This window comes from Mauremys reevesii, linkage group 3, assembly GCF_016161935.1.
Source record: "Mauremys reevesii isolate NIE-2019 linkage group 3, ASM1616193v1, whole genome shotgun sequence".
NCBI classification, from domain to species: domain Eukaryota; kingdom Metazoa; phylum Chordata; order Testudines; family Geoemydidae; genus Mauremys; species Mauremys reevesii.
In genome coordinates this window covers 200,605,427-200,619,285 of record NC_052625.1, presented here as the reverse complement: position 1 = coordinate 200,619,285, position 13,859 = coordinate 200,605,427, and the positions used below count along the sequence as shown (strand labels likewise).

Here is a 13,859-nt window from a genome sequence, read left to right as displayed (position 1 = left end):
ATGCTGCTTATCATTACTAAGGAGCTTAACCAACCTGAAAGTAAACTCATCAACAATCCAGACCTCTCCAGTCCTATCGAGCTCTTGTGTTTTCCACCACTTGAAAGTGTACCAAAAACCTGAAGATCTGGGTAAATGAGATAGCTTCTGGGAGGCAGGCTTAAAAGTTTGGCCTCGTCTTTCCTAAAACTAGAAAGCAAAGCATCTATTTACCATGCAGTTTCTGGAACTCACACTGAGAGAGTATATCACTGACACAGCGTTTCATGGAACATCCTTTGTTTATTCACACTGTGCCGCTTTTCAACTTCAGATGTAAACAACAAAGACTTCTTTTTATTTCACACTATCTTATACTCACTACCTTATGAAGCCAGAAGCCAAAACACTGTAGAATTTTACTCTTCTAACACATTTTCTGCTTACTGGATACATTATTCTAGCCATTTCTACTTTTAGTAGCTGGAATCTCTCAGTTCTCTGATGTTAAAAAGCGGTCTAGCAATTTTCTGTTGACTTTTCAACACTTGGTAGAGTGCAAAGTTATAATTCCTCGCTACTACTTTAAATATAATTCCAACAATTCTAACTGTTTGCTATACTATATAAATATATGATTGATTGTCATGAAAGATCCCAAAGTGCTTTAAAGCTATGAACCTCATTCTGATCTCAGTTACATTGGTAAAATTCCAGTGTAATTCCACAGACATCAGTGGAGTTACATGACATTTAAATGGGTGTAGATGCAGAATTTGGCCCAATACATGTACAGAAATCACTTAACCCACTACTGAAACACAGTCACCTCTAGTGTGAAATGCAGCAGCTGTTTGGCAGCACACAACAATGGTCCACAATGGGTTATGAAGTGAAGAAAAATTGTGTATCAATTTCAAGCTACACAGGGAATGTCATTAAGCAGTACGTACTTAGCAGAGTTGCAACTGAACAAGGACACTAGAGCTTCACACTTGTGACAAATGTAGTGGGATCTTCTAGTGGCAACACGTGCTGAGGATCTTCATATTACATCTCATCTGAAATACAATGACCTAGATTGTGGGCTGCATCTATCCCTGAGCAGGGGCAGCGCATAGCTGAGAGTCACAGTTCCTTCCCTGTTTTGCTCCTTGCTTGAGGGCAGGGCAGGAAGTAATCTACTACTAGTCCATGCTGGTGGCAGATTATGGGGGAGGGATAGCTCAGTGGTTTGGGCATTGACCTGCTAAGCCCAGGGTTCTGAGCTCAATTCTTGAGGGGGCCATTTGGGAACTGAGGTAAAAATCTGTGTGGGGATTGGTCCTGCTTTGCACGGAGGGGTTGGACTAAATGACCTCCTGACCCCCTTCAAGCCTGATATTCTTTTAAATATATATTCTACTGACTCATCTATGCTGGGTAGTGCATTCTGTAGGTGGAGAAAAGGCTCCACCCATTCCCCACTCCCATCTGCATGTGAGATGGGGAGTAGTGGTCCCAGGTCATCTGTCCTTTCCTTTTCCCCCATACATTCAGACTGGCAATGCAGTTTGGGGCAATATTCCCTTGCTATGTAGGCAGGTGGAACAAGTTTCAATCTTGCCCTTACTTGGATAGTATGGCTGCATATACTCATGTTTTCATTGGTTTTGTATATAACTGCAGAAAATATGGGAAATGGGAATTTTTCTTACCCCTCTGCCCCTCCCCCACTTTTCTGCTCCACCAGAGTAGAAGAGGGGCGGGTAAAAAACCAACCCTCTTTGGAATACAATGTTCAGCACCTAACAATAGGGGTTTAATCAGAAAAACTCTCTCCATCTTGGACAATTTCGGGAAAAAAACGGTTTAAGCCGTTTCCAAGAGTGAGGTTAGGGGAAAATATGTTGTTTTGACCACGTTAAAAAAAAACGGTGCAGCTGTTTTGATGAGACGCTCTAGTGCCTCCAGGCTTTGGAGCAGCGACTTTAAGTTTGGCAGGGGAGTCACCCTGGCATGTGCCTTTTGCCATCCCCATGATTATCTGCTGGCCTTTGGATTAGCCTCTGAAAATCTCAGTATGCACCTATTAGTGTTTGGCTTTAGGGCAGGTCAGACATTTGCGGGTGAAACTACAACTGCTGTGATGCTCCCCGGCCAGGAACTCCCTTCACCTCACCAAGAGGAGAGAGAGTGATGCATCATGAGAGGGGTAGTGTGGCTAGACTGTCTGCCCAGAGAGGAGAATGTGAGCTTATGGCACCAAACGGCAACCCATAAGGCACCATTTAGAATTCAGCACAGTCTGCGGAAAAGTCAACATATTCCATGGATGGGGGGGGACCAATTTTCCAGCGAGCTGGATTTGGCAGTCAGTTCTCCTTAGGTTCTGTCGGCATCGAGCATGCTCCAGCCCAGGGCTGAAGGGGCTTACCAGGACTTCCCCTGGAATTGCTGCTCCCGGCAGGCAGGGGCACAGGAACTGGAAGCCGGGAGACTCTTTCTTGATGCTCTCATAAGAATATAAGAGCTGCCAGGCTGGGTCAGACCATACACCATCTTGCCCAGTATCTTGCCTTCACAGCTTCAGGGGGAGTGTACAGAAAAGGGCAATTAGGTAGTGATCCACCCTTGTCTTCCACTTCCAACCTCTGGTAGTCAGAGATTTAGGGTCTCCCTGAGCATGGGGGTTGCGTCCCTACTGGGACCAAGGCAGTGAGGAGGAGGAGCCCTGACTGGAATCCTGGAGGGCGGGAGGAAGGCTGGAGAGTGAGCTCACCCCAGTGAGGAAGGGAGGCCCCAGTGGGAAGGGGGCCTGGAGACCGAGTCCACCCCAGTGAGAAAGGGAGGCCCAGGGCTGGGGGGTGGGATGGCAGGGGGTCTGGAGAGCGAGCTCACCCTGCAGCAGAGGCTCCTGCCCCACAGGGCTGGGCCTGGCTCTCCACGCCAAGCTTTGTAACCCTGCGTGCGAGGTCTCAGCGCCACTCGGCTTTGGCAGTTCCACCGTTCTGTCTCCATCTGCTGAGGAGAGGGCGCGCCAAAGCCAAGTGGCCCTGTGACCACGTGAGCCAGCCTTGCAGTGCCCCAAGTGAAACTACATGAGTGTAGAACTAGCATCAGATCAGAATCAGGTCCTGTAAGTGTGTTATAAACATTAATAAATCTATCCTCTCAACACCCCTGCGAGAGAGGTAAATATTATCATCCCCGTCTTACTGATGAAGAAACTGATACACAGAGCGGTTATGTGAATGACCTACGGTCCCGTAGTAAATAAGTGGCCAGGTCTCAGACGTGAGCAACTAGCAGCCGCCGGCTTCTTCGTCTCTAGACCTCGCTGCCTTTCGTTTCAGGAATATTAGTGTAATGGAAGAGTGATCTGCAAAGAGCAGTCTGCTGCTTAAAACCACTGAATAGATTTTAGCTTTCGATTGCTAAAAGTCAGAACTGGCCATATCTTTTCTTAGCTATCATAAATTATCCATGCAGGATGTACAGTAAAAGGCTGTTTGGCTGGCTTAAAGTTGTCTAGACAAACAGAATTTCCATCTCTCTCAATGGCTCCTTCAACACCTAATTAGTTCCCAGACACTGGTCGAGTAAAATATCTTTTATCTTTGCTATTGTTATCATTGCAGACGTCCTAACTGCCCCCTAGTGTCATCCCTCACGTTCAGCCACTTTCCCTCCAGAAGAAGGCAGGATGGAGTGTTTAGAAAACTGTTCCAGAGGTCAAACCTGTAAAGACTGGGTCAGATTCTGTTTTGCTACCCCAGTCTACATCAGCAGGAACAGCACAAAAGGCAGTGGAGTTACTCCAGAATTACATTGACGTGACTGAGACCAGAATATGACTCCCTGTTCTGTGCGTTTTTATAGGATCAGTGTGCCACTGACAACAGGCAGACTGTCCTTCACAGCCAGTGCAGGGCATGCGTTGTAATGCAGCACAAGGTAGAGCAAATGATGGTTGCTTTTCTCCCAGCGCTATGCTGTGCAGTCAGTCTGGTATATACAGTCTGTATGTTCAGTCTGATCTCGCAGGGTGGATTGTTGCTGGCAGACCTGGAGAAGTATGTTTGGAGATACAGTCCTAGCAAATGTCCCAGTTACCAGACTAATTACACCTCTGATCTCTCCGAGAGCACCCCCCCTAGCTCTCAAATGTCTCACAGGGTGGAATCACATGATTCTCCCACAGACTGGGCCCTAGGTTGCAATCCCCTTATTTACCTCAGCTCGTCCGCCTTATGTCCAGACTGTGCAATTCTGATCCCTCGAGGTCAATTCCAGAGGTAATCCCTGAGAAAGCCTTTTTTAACACTTGAGTAGTGTTTTGATCTTTGCAAAATAAGGCTTGCAGCTTGTTAGAGACTGGAGACAGGATCCCTGGAGCGAACAGCTTGCCCTGTTTTCTTTCGTGTGTGCTGGGGTGTCCTTATCTAGATCTATTGTGTTACTTTCCTGTTTGCTTTTCCCGCAGCTCCCAATGAAGTTGGAGCAGTACAGTCATACAGGGCGTTCCAACAGCCCATTATACCATAACTTCTCCTTGCTGATCATGTCACAGACAGTGTTCATAAAATTATGACATATCAGCCCCATGTCTGTCACAGCAAGGATCAAAGTCAGTCGTGAAATCAGCAGGCTAAATTCTGCTGTCAGAGATACATGTGCACGTGAATGAACTGTGTTGGATTTGGCCCAGTATAATTAAGTATTACCAGCCCCCTTCTGTCCTGCCCACATACTGCGAAGTAGACTAGGAGAATGTCTGGCTTGTCTGGAAGGATGAACAGTTATATAGCACTCCAACGTCCTGTGCAAACATTAGCTAACCAATCCTCACAACAGCCCTGTCAGGTAGGTCAGTATTATTATTCCCATTGTATAGAAGGGTAAACAGACAGAAAATTGAAGTGACTTGTCCAAAGCCAGCTGGTGATTCAGCATGAGAACTGGGGTTAGAATTCTGCAGTTTTTGGTCATCACTTCCGTGTTTCAGTTTGCAGGTTCATGCTCCCTCTAAGTATGTCAGGGACAACTGCATGACCTGCCTTTCATCAATCCCTAGACTCCAAGGCCAGATGGGACCATTGGGAACATCTGGTCTGGTCTCCTGTATAACACAGGCCAGAGAACTTTCCAAGATGAAGTCACCCATATCATTTTGAGTGCAGGTTTCACTGAGTAAATAGGTTTTCGGCCCCTTCTGCAGCATCACAGAGTTTTCTTTGAGTAGTGTCCCTGTGGGTGCGCCACTTCAGGTGTACCTGCGACTTTGATCAGAGATTTTTGGTAGCAGAGCCCATTGGGATCGTCCATTCACCCCACACATCCTCGTGCCCCACACTGAGGCTATAGGGGACTCTACAGGCTAACTGCCCTCAGTTCCTTCTCTCGACCACCTTTGGCCTGACCTGGAGTCTACAGCTGTGCCTGTTCTCTATGTCAGGTCTTTCTGTGAACTCCATTAGGGTTTAATTAGCGACAATAACAGCCTTTCGCACGCACACACATGAAGGTTTTCATTCTCACCCAGCGATGGTAAGATTCCTAAGAGGTTTGTCAAATCTCTACCCACAAATCAAAGACCGTGCTCCTAGCTGGGATCTGAACCTAGTTCTTAATTGCCTTATGAAGCATTCCTTTGAGGCACTAGCTACATGTTCTCTGTTAGATCTACAAATGAAGACAGTCTTCTTGTTAGCTATAACTTCTGCCCAAAAGGTTGGAGAACTGGGGGCTTTCATGGCGGACTCCTCGTTTACTCTGTTCACCAGAGAGAGAGTCTCTCTGCAGACCCATCCCAGATTTTTACCTAAGATATCCTTGGAATTTCACATTCATCAAACCATTCATCCCAAACCACATTGCACTAGTCAAAAAGCCATGTTCCATACCCTCGATGTCAGGAGAGCATTCGCTTTTTAACTAGACAGGGACAAACCTTTTAGAAGATCTCCTAGACTATTTGAAACCATTATGGACAGAAAGAAGGGTTCCGTTATTTTGAAACAGAGGTTATCAAAGTACATCTCTGGATGTATTAAGATCTGCTGGCGTGAACTCAGCTTCAGCCCCCTTTAAGAGTGATAGCACATTCCACTAGAGCACTTTTTTCTTCTATAGGCTGGCTTACAGATGTGTCAGTTGCAGACCTCTGTAGAGAGGCAGCATCGGACTCAGGACATACCTTTTGTAATCGTTATGTCTTGGTGCCAGCTGCAAGATCAGATGTGGCTGTAGGCCTTGCAATTGTCTATTCTGTATTGGACTCTGTGCCAAAACTGCCGTCTCCTCGGGGTACTAGGGAGTCCCCTGAAATGAAACACCCATAGGGACACTGTTTGAAGAAGAAGCAGTGGTTACTCACCTTGTGCAGTAACTGGAGTTCTTCAAGATGTCTGTCCCTCTGGGTACATGGTCATCGGCCCTCCTTCCTCTCCACTTCAGAGCCTCCGCTGTGGGGCTTTGCAGTGGAGAAGGAACTGAGGGCAGTCTGCCCACGCAGCCCCATATAATCTTGATGTGGGGCATGAGGATGTGTGGGGTGCATCTGCAGGCCAAATGGGCACTGCTACCAAAAATCTCCAATCAAAGGCACAGGGCACAGGTGCACCTGAAGTGGAGAACCCAGAGGGACAGACGTCTCGAAGAACTTCAGGTACAGCACAAGGTGAGTAACCTCTCCATCCTTGACAATAACCCAATGGAAAAGCCAACAATGTATTTTACCATCAGTAAGCAAGATGGAAAAGGCAAAGCCCTAAACCAGCAGTCAGAATCTTGATCTGTAACGAGAATAATAGTATAACACTTTACATCACTGTAGCAGACTATCCAGTTGTAGGCAGCAGACAGGGAACTGTTCCAAATGTACTGTAATACAGATTGCCTGGGCTTTCTGCAGTATTACATCTAAATGATGCCTTAGCTGCTGAAAGGAGGAAATAAAACCATTGCTTGTTAATTGTACATGTTTTATGACTCATGTTAATCACGTAAATTTCCTCCGCTTCTAAATGGGGGAGAGCATTGCCTGTTGGTTACAGCATGAGAACGGGAGTCTGGTTTTCTGAGTTCTGTTCCCAGCTCCACCAATGACTAATGTATGCCCTGTCAGAGTCAATTTATCTGTATCAAATGGGAGCGATAACCCTGTGATCAGGTGGCCAGCGTGTATGTGTACTCTCTTACGGAAGAGAATCAGAACTGCCCAACGGTTTGTATAGGCCCTATGCTACGAATGGCAGTTCTCCTTTAGTTCTCCATGCAGGGGCTTGTGCTTTGGAACTGAAAGACCCGAGTTCTGCTGTTGACACAGAGTTTTAAGTAACCATGGTGTACAAAAAGGTGCTAACCTTGAAGTTTCTAAACAGCCACTGCTTTGCTAGAACACTCAGATGAGCATTGTGAGGTTTCATTCCTTAGCCCTGGTCTACACTACAAACTTATGTTGGTATAACTACGTCACTGCAGTTATACAACCGAACCAGGGCCGCCTTGCCGCCAAAGATCTGCCCCAGGACCTGCCGCCAAAGTGCCGGAAGGACCCCCCACCGCGGGTCTTCAGGGCACTTCGGCAGCGGGTCCCGGACCCCCCGCGGCCGAATTGCCGATGACGACCCAGAGCGGAAGAAGCTCCGGGGGCCTGGGCCCTGCGAGAGTTTTCCGAGGCCCCCGGAGTGAGTGAAGGACCCCGCTCCAGGGGCCCCAAAAAACTCTTGGGGGGGCCCTGCGGGGCCCAGGGCAAATTACCCCCCCCCCCTCCGGGTGGCCCTGAACCGAACCCCTGGTGTAGACAGCGCTGTGTTGACAGAAGGGCTTCTAGCTACTGTCCTTTGAGGAAGTGGAGTACCTACATTCTCCCATCAGCATAGGTAGCGTCTTTATGCCATCTGCATAAACGTCTGCAGCTCTGTAAGTGTAGACAAGCCCTTCGTGTTTTACAGCAAGGATAAACAGTGCTGTAGAAGCACAAGGTATTATCTGAGTAAAAATATTTCTCAGTATTTTCAGCAGCAGTAATACAAAGGCCTGGAGCCTGCTCGATCAGAAATGGTTTAGATTAACTCATCAAAACACACAAGTTAGATTCATACAGTGCCCTGAGCACATGCAGTACGTCTGCTTTTAATGTGTGCACTGAATCATATGCACACTGATGCCATTTTTATTAAAAGCCACAAAATGCTTGAAACCAATTAATACTTTGCTGACTTCATTAGTGCCTCCACTCGGAAAATGAAAAGGTTTTAATAGAATCATTTTTAAAGCTTTTTGTTGACACATTTTTAAAGTGGCCTTAACCTCTAAACTTCCATTTATTCAACCAAGATATAGCCACCAGGCTTATTACAGATGTTGGCAGGATCCCGCCTCATTCCTTTCTATGGTTTAAAATTATTTTGAGGGTACGAGGTGATGATACATTTCACTTAAACATAGTATTTCATCTAAACTTCTCAAGAACTTTCCAAAAATTAAGCACTCCCGTCCAAATATAAACAAGCACCTTTAATTTGTTGTGCTGATGCTGAAATGTCGAACAATTAAATATTTTGACGTCGTTTGGCTAAATAAAATCATCTGGCTACAAGAATCATAGAATCATAGGACTGGAAGGGACCTCGAGAGGTCATCTAGTCCAGTCCCCTGCACTCATGGCAGGACTAAATATTATCTAGACCATTCCTGATAAGTGTTTGTCTAACCTGCTCTTAAAAATCGTCAATGATGGAGATTCCACAACCTCTCTAGGCAATTTATTCCAGTGCTTAACCACCCTGACAATTAGGAAGTTTTTCCTTATGTCCAACTTAAACCTCCCTTGCTGCAATTTAACCCGTTGCTTCTTGTTCTATCCTCAGAGGTTAAGAAGAACAATTTTTCTCTCTCCTCCTTGTAACAACCTTTTATGTATTTGAGAGAAGGTGAAGCCACCATGTTAATTGTGGGCCTATCGTCAGTTGAGAGGGCAGTAGCAAATCGAAGTGTAGCAATGTTGCATACTGTATAGTTATTACTGTTTGGGAGTGACTGTAGAACCATCCTCTGTTCTGATTGGCTTAGCTCATTCAAAGCAATGTGCTGTACATTCAAGCTGATGAGGACTGTTGATCATACCACCCAGAATAACTGGCCTCTTAACAGGGACACTACTTCTGAATTTTTGTCCAGAGGGACAAACTGGTGTGGTGTGTCATTTGCATGCTATTATGTTGTGCACCCATATCGCAATGCCAAGTCAACAGGTTGTGAGGCAAGTTCATAACCCAATGATGTCCTTGTGTAGGCTCTGTAAGTGACATGGATGCCCCTTAATTTCCTGCAAGCTGGAAAAGTCATAGGTGGCAACACTACCAGAGGATTGCATAATAGTGTTGGAATTTAGTTCTTGATACAAATGGGATTATAGGAACTCCTCCACACGCAGTAGCAGTAGGCCCCTGGAAAGGTAAACAAAAAGGAGGAGAAAAATCTCAAGGAACTGCAAATATAAAACAAAGGGAAAGTGTTCACTGAAACCACAGGTACTGGGGTTTTGTCATGGCGTTCAGATGAGACCCTTTCTCTAGTTCCTCATAACAAATACCAGTATTGCCACAGCTATTGCAGTCTTCACACTAGAAGAGTAAAGTGTGGGGAAGTGTGACGTATAGTCTGTCACAACAGTGAGGAATGGCTTTCGGAGCTTTCGGAGAGAGGCAGGCTGTGTTTCCACCATCGCTCTGCCTCGGAATCAAGCCGAAGAGGTCTCCATAAGCGCCTGGCTGGAAGAGACTGCTGAGGAGATGCACTGAATCAGTGCAACCCTTGGCTGCTCCTCCATGCCCTGTCCCTGGCCACCATCACCCACTTTTGAGGTGGCACTGGCCAGCATAGGGGTATTTGGATCCAGGCTTTAGTTTGGACCTCTCTCCAGTAGAATCTGCTAGTGACCCTGGGGTGTATGGATGGATTCATAGATTATAAGGCTGGAAAAAAACAATGTGATCACCTTGTCAGACCTTCTGCATAACACACAGGTGCCAGGACTTGCTTGAATTAGTTTCTGTTTGAACTAGAGCATATCTCTTAGACAAACGTCAAATCTTGATTTAAAAATGTCCAGTGTCGGAGAGTCCACCACCGTCCTTTGTAAGTTGTTCCAGTTGTTAATAATTACCCCCACTGGTCAAAATGTGTACCTTCATTTCTAGTCTAAACTTGTCCAGCTTCACTTCCAGCCAGAAAGTCTTTTTACACCTTTGTCAGCTAGATAGAAGAGCTGCGTATTATCAAATTTCTATTCCCTGTGTAAATACTTATAGACTGTGTAATTGGAGATATACTGATTGCCTAGAACTGGAAGGGACCTTGAAAGGTCATTGAGTCCAACCCCCTGCCTTCACTAGCAGGACCAATTTTTTTGCCCCAGATCCCTAAGTGGCCCCCTCAAGGAGTGAACTCACAACCCTGGGTTTAGCAGGCCCACACTCAAACCACTGAGCTATCCCTCCCCCCTATAAATGGGTGTGCAAGTCACCCATTAACTTTCTCTTTGACAAGCTAAATATATTGAGCTCCTTGCGTCTCTCACTCTAAGGCATGTTTTCCAATCCTCTAATCATTCTCATGGTTCTTCTCTGAACCCTCTCCAGTTTTTCAACATCCTTCTTTAATTGTGGCCACCAGAACGGGACACAGAGTTCCAATAGCAGTCATATCAGTGCCAAATACAGAGGTACTTTAACCCCTCTACTCCTACTTGATATTTCCCTGTTACCGCATTCAAGGATCTCACTACCCCTTTTGGCCACAGTGTCCCTCTGGGAGCCTATTAGAGCAGAATCTTGATCGGACTATAGCTGTATTGGGTGCACTGAAGTTGGTGGAACTCCACTGATTTACACCAGCTAAAGATCTGGAGCCCACACATCTTTCCTTGTGATGTTGCTGTTTCTGTACCAACACTGTATGTCTTAGGGAAATGTTTGCACAGTTTGAAAGCAAACTATTTAAGGTAAAGTTTGGCAAGGTGCAGAAATCTAAAATGTCTCATATTTCTGACGACACTGCTGGTATCTTTCACTGATGACCGAAGTTGCCATGTAATGGCTGATCCTCCGTTTCCGCATTATTTCACTTTTAATAGCCTGTTAGTAATTTTTAAAAGGAAAAATGATGCTCATGCCCTCTTGTGGTAGGATATTGAACAGGATGGATTTTTCTAATGGACAAAATCAGGCAATTGATGGAAACGTCCCAGATAGAAATCAGCTACAAGAATAGTTACATACAGTCCTGGTATATCTGTTCACTGAGACAGGGAGTGATGCAGTACCACGTACATTTACAGTGCTAGATGAATTAATAATCATGATGATGATCAATGTTTGTGCCAGGCTTTCTGGAGTGGAGACAGTTTTAAAAGTTCTTTCTTTGGAACACCTCAGTGCAAGAAACTAAACAAAATAATGCTTTCTAAAGTGCATTGTGCTTGATTCCTTGGCTATGTGATGCAGACTCTGTGAGTTACTCGTTGCAGGCTCTGTGGGGAAATATACATTCAGCTTTCTCTACAGTTCACTCACAATTTTGACAGATTACTTTTTTTGCTTCCATAGAGAGTACCTGTTTTCAGTGTTTGAAATGTTCTTGCTTAGGAAAGCACAATTCAGATGCAACATCCAGTTCCCAGTGAGAACCTGCCTTTTAGCCCTCCAGTGTTCCAACATACATTGACTGAAGTGAAAGGCAATGAAGGGCCTTGCCCCAGACCTCACAGTGGGTTAGCTAGGATTATCCCCCAGGATCCTCCTAATTCCCCTATATTTAGATTTTAGAATTGGGATTCCTGAGTTCTAGTCCCAGGTCTGCCACTGACTTCCTGTGGGATCTCAGGCAGTTACTATGTCTAACCTGATTCTGTGTCTCATTTTACCAGTCTGTAAAATGAGTCTAATAGTAATATACCCATGCACATACAAAATTGCCAGTGTTTCATCCAGCCTAGTATCTTGTAGCCAGGACAAGGTGCTTCAGAGGTAGGAGCTAGAAACCCTGCAGTGGGTAATTATGACATAACTTGTCCCCAGGGAAAATTTCCTCCCAACCCCAATAGATAGATGTTGACTCATGCCTTGAGCAGGAGGGGTTTATATTCCTTCCAAAACTCTCGGTTCTATTTTGAACCTTTACTATTAGACCTCTAGGGGTAAAAGTAAGGTGGCAAAATTTGCAGATGGTACAAAATGGTAGTTAAGTTCAAAGCAGACTGGACAGAGTTACAAAGTGATCTCACAAAACTCGGTGATTAGGCAACAAAATGGCAGATGAAATTCAGTGTTGATGAATGCAAAGCAATGCATGTTGGAAAACGTAATCCCAACGATACATATAAAATGATGGGGTCTAAAATAGCTGTTACCACTTAAGAAACAGATCTTGGAGTCATTGTGGATAGTTCTCTGAAAACATCCACCCAATGTGCGGCGGCCGTCAAAAAAGCGAACAGAATGTTGGGAATCATTAAGAAAGCGATAGATAATAAGACAGAAAATATCATATTACCTCTTTATAAATCCATGGTACGCCCACATCTTGAATACTGCATGCAGATGTGATTGGCCTATCTCAAAAAAGAAATATTGGACTTGGAAAAGATACAGAAAAGGGGGAAAAATGGTTAGTGGTATGGAACAGTTTCCATATGAGGAGAGATTAATAAAACCAGGACTTTTAAGCTTGGAAAAGATACGACTAAGGGGGTGGGGCATGATAGAGATCTATAAAATCATGACTGGTGTGGAGAAAGTAAATAAGGAAGTGTTATTTACTCTTTCTTATAACACAAGAACTAGGGGTCACCAAATGAATGTAATAGGCAGCAGGTTTAAAACAAACAAAAGGCAGTATTTTTTCACACAACGCAGTCGACCTGTGGAACTCCTTGCCAGAGGATGTTGTGAAGGCCAAGACTATAACAGGGTTCAAAAAAGAGCTAAAGTTCATGGAGGGTAGATCCATCAATGTCTATTAGCAAGGATGGGCAGAGATGCAAAACCATGCTCTGAAATGTCCCTAGCCTCTGATTGCCAGAAGCTGGGAATGGGTGACAGGGGATGGATCACTTGATGATTCCCTGTTCTGTTCATTCCCTCTGAAGCATCTGGCACGGGCCTCTGTCAGAAGACAGGACACTGGGCTAGATGGACCATTGATCTGACCCAGAATGGCCGTTCTTATGTTCTTACCTTTCTAAAGGTCCAGTCCTTTTATTGAATCCTGCTGAGACCTTGTCTTATGCTGTCTCGTGGCAGTAGGTTTCATGAGCTGACTGTGAGCTGTGTGAAAAGGTATTTATTTTTATCAGTTTTGTTGTCAGTGTTGTGACGCTTAGTACATGTTTGTCTGGTAAGATAAGTGCTTGGCCATACATTCTTCCAGGGCTTGATTCTGCTGTCACACTTGTTTTATACTGGTGTGACTCCGTTTGCCTCCACAGAGTTACTCCCGTACTACACCAGTTTAAGGTCCTTATTCTGCACCATTAAAGTCAATGGGAGCTTTGCTGTTGACTTCAGAGAGCATACAATAAAGCCCTGAATCAGAGAAGAAATCGGTCCAAAGTGTCAGCACTTGTCAATTTGCTTAGAAAAGAAAAATGTGATAGTTAAAACTTCATGGCAGCTTAATATTAAAAAGAAAAATGTTCAGCTTTTAGGAGCCTTTGAGGGATTTCACATTCATTTGGGGGCTGAGTCCTGAAGAATTCCAAGTCTAATTTAAAATATCCACCCATACACCCACCTCCCTGATCTGCAAACTGTGCGTCATGGCCATTGGCCTGGGCTTTGGCAAATCTTCTCATCCGGATGAACACACTTTGGAAATGAGCTGGAATTTGCCTT

General features: G+C 45.0%; 1 protein-coding gene across 1 annotated transcript in view; it reads left to right on the top strand.

Annotated features, from left to right (window-relative positions):
• MSRA (methionine sulfoxide reductase A) overlaps nt 1–13,859 on the top strand; it is a 443,906-nt gene that overhangs the window by 425,845 nt on the left and 4,202 nt on the right. The gene's annotated exons all lie outside the window — the stretch shown is intronic.